The 5531-nt window shown below is 41.3% G+C and overlaps 1 protein-coding gene across 1 annotated transcript in view; it reads left to right on the forward strand.

Annotated features, from left to right (window-relative positions):
* Positions 1-1347: 1347 nt before the first annotated feature.
* Positions 1348-5531, forward strand: part of TPH1 (tryptophan hydroxylase 1) — a 20074-nt gene continuing 15890 nt past the window's right edge. Inside the window, exon 1 of the mRNA XM_006768407.2 lies at positions 1348-1882. The gene's annotated coding sequence lies outside the window, so the exon portion shown is untranslated. The remainder of the gene's footprint in view (positions 1883-5531) is intronic.

Here is a 5531-nt window from a genome sequence, read left to right on the forward strand (position 1 = left end):
TCACATTAATGTCCCCCCCCGCCCCGGCTTCCCTCCCTCCCCTCCTCCCTCTCTCTCCTTTTCCTTTCTTTCTCTGTCTCTAAAAAAGTCAATGGGAAAATTATCTTCAGGTGAGGATTAACAACAACAACAACAACAAAATTAAGATGAATAATATCCACTGTTGCTTAAGATGAGGATGATGTTTTGTATTCTTGAGAGTAGGAATAGAAGTTTGGTATATTTTATTTGGAAGACATTCGGGCAGTATTCCACATCTGGGAATCAGTTCTCCAGAAATGCTAGACTGGATGCATACATGCACACATATTGGAACATAGTTCGGTCATCCCATTGTCATTAATTTAACAAATATTTATTGAGAAACTACCATGTGCCAGGCACTGGGATAGCCAATGGAGATTTTACAGGAAAAAAGTTTCCTAGCCTGTAAAATAAGGATAGTATTTACCTTATTAGACTTGTTGTTCAGATGAAAGAAAATATGCATGTGAAAGCTGTAAGTGTCCGGAATTTTAAAGTACATCTAGCCCTGACTGGGTAGCTCAGTTGGTTAGAGTGTCATCCCAATATGCCAAGATTTTGGGTTCAATCCCTAGTCAGGACACATACAACAATCAACCAATGAATGCATAAATAAGTGGAATAACACATTGATGTTTTTCTCTCTCAAATCAATAAATAAAAAATAAAGTACATCATACTCAGCAATGAAAAGCAACAAATTACTGATACATGCAACAAAATGGATGAAGTTCAAGAGCATTATGTTAAGTGTTTGAGCCAAAAACCTATACATACTGTATAATTCCATTATGTGACAGCCTGGAAAAGACCACACTAGAGGGACATAAATGGCATCGGTGGTTTCTAGGGGCTGTATTTGGGGAGAAGATTGGGACGGGGAACTGTTTTGAGGTGATGGAAATGTTCTGGGTTCTGATTGGTGGTTACACAACTGTATATGTTGGTCAAAACTCACAGAACTGTAAGTACATCTCAGAAGGGCGAATTTTACTGTAAGTTATACATCAACAAATTGACATTTAAGAAATTGAAAAAAAAATGTCCTACAGTATAATGTGTTGCATATATTGCCCTTTGTGGCAGAATCTAATGGACTGAGCACTCAATCAGTAAATAACCAGTCCAAATGTTTGGTTTCTGGGCCGTTTTGTTCATATAGCATGTAACATGATTTTCTGCTAATATAGCATGCTCATCTGCTTGCAGCTTTAAAATGTCTCTAATGGGAAGGATAGGGAGAACTTCCCTTCTAAAAAGTTCAAGGATTGCTCTGCTTCAAGGAACAAGGGAAGCCACCAAAAGAAAGATGATGAGGCAGGTCTGGACTCTCAAATAACCTAGAAGCACAGAAGAAAAAGAGGGTGGGGTGTTCCTGCTTTAGTCGCCAACTGGAGAAGCAGTACAAGCCTATAGGAGTCATGCTGTTATCAGGTGCGATCTTGGTTTGGAGGGAATTTCCAACTCTAGATATTAGTCAGACTTCTGTATTTGAGGATGGCCTAACAGCTTAATAAAAACGCCAGTCAGAAACACCTGAAGGCTAAGTAAGGCTTGCAAGTCTCAGACACAGGCTGGCGCAGACAGGTCAGGACTCTGCCCACGCTCTCCCCGCCTCCCAGCTCCTCTTCCCCACCAGCAGGCGAGCTCCCTTCTTCTCATTGGCCACTGCCCAGCTCTCTCGAGCGCCCACAGGCCCGCTCAGACGCCAGCTTCTATAAAAAGCGGGCAGTGCAGCCCGAGGGCCAGCGACACAGTTTACCTCTAGCAGCGCTACAGTGGAGCAGCGTGGCTCCATCCTATCGGGACCAGGGATACCTTCCTGGATTTGGGAGCGCTGGGCCAGCGTGAGTCGGAGGTAAGATTGCCCAAGAATACTTACATTTTATAAAACAACCTTCCCGTGTGCTTGCTGCTATGAGAAATATACCAAGGGTAAGAAAAAGTCTTAGCCAGAATTGTTTAAAGCGCCATTTTAATTACATTTTTTTGAAGCCTGGGAAGTTTGGGATTTACTAGACTTAATATTAATTGAGTACTTAGTGTAGGTCAGCAACTGTTCTAAGGGTTTTCTATATGATCCTTTTATTGCCTTGAGATTGGTGCTAATTATCCTTTCAATTTTGCAAATAAGGAAATTCATGCACGTTGAAATTATAGCTTGCCTAGATGGATTTGTAGATAGATTTATTACTAGCAATCTGCTCTATTATTTTACATCCCCTTTATTGTTTGCATGCTATAGGACAGTCACCCATACTCTGTGTGGGGAAAAAAAAAAAGTCCATCGTCTTTGAGTGATCGTTAAACAAGAAATGTTTCCAAAGCTTCTCACATTTCTAAAAACAGTCTGAGACTGCATATCTGAGACCACCCCTCAATTGTTAGCCTCAGAGCACCAAATTAGAATTTCCTATGTATAATTAAGTTTATGTTAAGAAATGGTTGAGTCCATTGAAGCTGAAAATTTCTATTTAGATGTCTTGCATCTCATCCATTTATGATCAGAGACTTGTGATGGGCCAGAGCTACCTCCAATCATCTTTAGAATCTCATGGGACATCGGTCAATGGTGGGGTAGAGGGGGATAAGGTGTGCTCTGCGGATATCTAGTGTGTCCTATTTTCTTCTTACTATTTGTACTTACTAGAAAGTCTGTGTCTCCTCTTCCACCTCCCTCATACATAAGTCCATGAATTCCTTGGAGGCAAATTGTCTTCTTTGTTTTTCATCTTTACCACCATACACTAACTGTGGTACTTTATACATGTGAATGAATTGACATTTCATTTCTTTTACCATTAGTAATCATTTGAATCATAGAAAAACCCACATTATTATTATTATTAAGTTTAACTGGTCATTTGGTTTTTAAGCATTGACACAGAGATTGTTTTAGTTGTAGAGATAAATTCACTGATATATTAGAAAGTTTAGGACAAGACTATACTGATAAACGTCAGGCCAGTGATTAGATAAGTGATTTCACGTTCTAGATATTTCCTTACACTGTTTTGTGGTGTGAATAGGTGGTTGAGAAGATGCCAAAGTAGATATCTAGTCCATCTTCTGAGAAAACAGGTTTTAGCTAGATGCCATGAATTTTGTCCTACTTTCTGTGTTTCCAAACATATTTAGGGAAGTCCCTGTGAAATCAGATCCATATGTTGACATTCACATGTTCAAGGACACAGTTTTAAATATGTGTTCTCATATTTGCTAGCTGTGTGTCAACAGGTTAATTTCTCTAAGCTTCAGTTTTCTCATTTATAAAAGTGGTATGATTCCTATCCCTCCCATTACGATTTTTTTGAGAATTAGATGGGATAATATTAATACATGATATGTATAGACGTTTGACAAATGTCAGTTCCCTCACCCACCTCTGGGATTGCTAAGAACGGATGGAAGCTGCTTCACAGGAATTTCTTTCTTTCTTATCTCCATACTCTCTGAACTTATATGTAGAAGTCCTTCAACTTAGTATGTGCCTGATAAACATTTGTTAAACTAAGTTCCAAAGGTATCATAAAGATTGAATTCTGGCCGAAACCGGTTTGGCTCAGTGGATAGAGCGTCGGCCTGCGGACTGAAAGGTCCCGGGTTCGATTCCGGTCAAGGGCATGTACCGGGGGTGCGGGCACATCCCCGGTGGGGGGCGTGCAGGAGGCAGCTGATCGATGTTTCTCTCTCATCGATGTTTCTAACTCTCTATCTCTCTCCCTTCCTCTCTGTAAAAAACCAATAAAATATATTTAAAAAAAAAAAAAAAGATTGAATTCTGGAACAGAAAACTGTATTCCATTGGTTTAGTAGCAGACTATTGTTTATGACCATATGGTTGAAAGCCGTATTTGGTACTTTGTACCCTCTGTCAAGCCAGATGGGTCTCTTGAGGCTGCCTTTTATAAGTGGCCCCAAAATCTTATACAGTATGGGTTAAGAGAAGAGCTTTATGAAAGAAAGACAAAACTCACAAGATCTGTCTAGTCAGAAAGAAAATGCATAAAGTCCTTCATTTGCATCATCCTATAGGAAGATGTTTCAAAGCCAGGACTTTAGCTTAAGAAAACTACCTTGTCCTTACGTTTCTCAGTTAGCCTTCAATTACACGGGCCACGGTCCTTTGGTGGGTATGTGCATGGGCATAGAAGATCAAGATGAAACTCCCCTGCACTACCTACACAGGGCCTTTTAAAGGGTCTGTCCCACTTACCTGGCCTACCTGATTCCTCACTGCTCTCTATTGGTTGGTCATGTATCATCTTTAGCTACTCCTTCCCCCCCTTTTATTTAAGATCTAATTCAAACACATCTTCTTCAATGACACATCTCTGAACATGTACCAAAATAATCTATTCACTGCCACCACTATGCCATCTGTGTTTCCGGTTGCAATGCTCATCTTTCTGAACTGTCACCCTCTCTCTACCAGACTTTCAGTTCCCTGAGGTAGAGACCATGTCTTTAAGAAATCATTTTCCTTTTATTCACTAATGACATCTATGCAGTGCCTGTTATGTGCAGGGACTGTGCTAGATGTTGGAGATACCATGGTGAGTATCAGCGTTTGTGATCTCTGCCCCCATGGAGCTCACAGTCTAGTTGGAAAGGCACACAGAAACAAATACTCACTGAAATAGAGCTATCACTGCACCAGTGACTTGTTATGAATGGGAGGTATATGGTGCATTGACAACCAACACTAACTGGAATTGACTTGGGAAAGTCAGGAAAGGCTTCCATGAGTAAGTGAAGTTTGAGCTGGGCAATTAGAACACAGTGTATCTGGCTTCAAGCCCACACCATCACCACTACACCTGTACTGAGTGGTTATGCCACAGGCTTGTGCCAATGAGTGATGTGAAATACAGTGGAATCAGCAATGTCAATTTAAGTTGTTAAAGATTAATTCCACTAAAACTACAATATGAAATTGGGTAATTAAGAAGAATTAATCATCAAATTAAAACTATCCTATCTAATAAAAGACAAAAGGGTAATTAACCGTACGTACCTCCACTATGCTTCCCATGGGCTAATCAGGGTGATATGCAAATTAACTGTCAACAAAGATGGCGGCCGAATGCTACGCAGCTGAAGCGAGCATGAGGCTTGCTTGCTCCAGTGATGGAGGAAGCCAAGGTTCCCCGTCCGCCGCGGCCCGGCTCTGAGCCCGAAAGCAACAATGTTTCAATTATAAAAGCTAAACAAACCCCAGATATCTGCTTTCAGCCAGCCGGAGCCTCAGAGCTTAGAGCGCCAGTGATGGCAACAGAGTTTCAATTATAGAAGCTGAACAAACCCAGATACCTGCTTTCCGCCGGCAACGGCCTCAGAGCTGGAGCCAAGCCTCGGAGCTGGAGCTGGCTCTCAGCTCCAGTGACAGCTATAGACGGTAAATAAATCCAAGAATTAAAAAAAAAAAGAGGCTGGGAGCTTCAGTCACCCGCCAGCCTGAAAACAGCCCTCAGCCCCTCACCCAGACTGGCGAGGCACACCAGTGG

The sequence above is a fragment of the Myotis davidii genome, unplaced genomic scaffold (assembly GCF_000327345.1).
Source record: "Myotis davidii unplaced genomic scaffold, ASM32734v1 scaffold1363, whole genome shotgun sequence".
Taxonomy (NCBI): Eukaryota; Metazoa; Chordata; class Mammalia; order Chiroptera; family Vespertilionidae; genus Myotis; species Myotis davidii.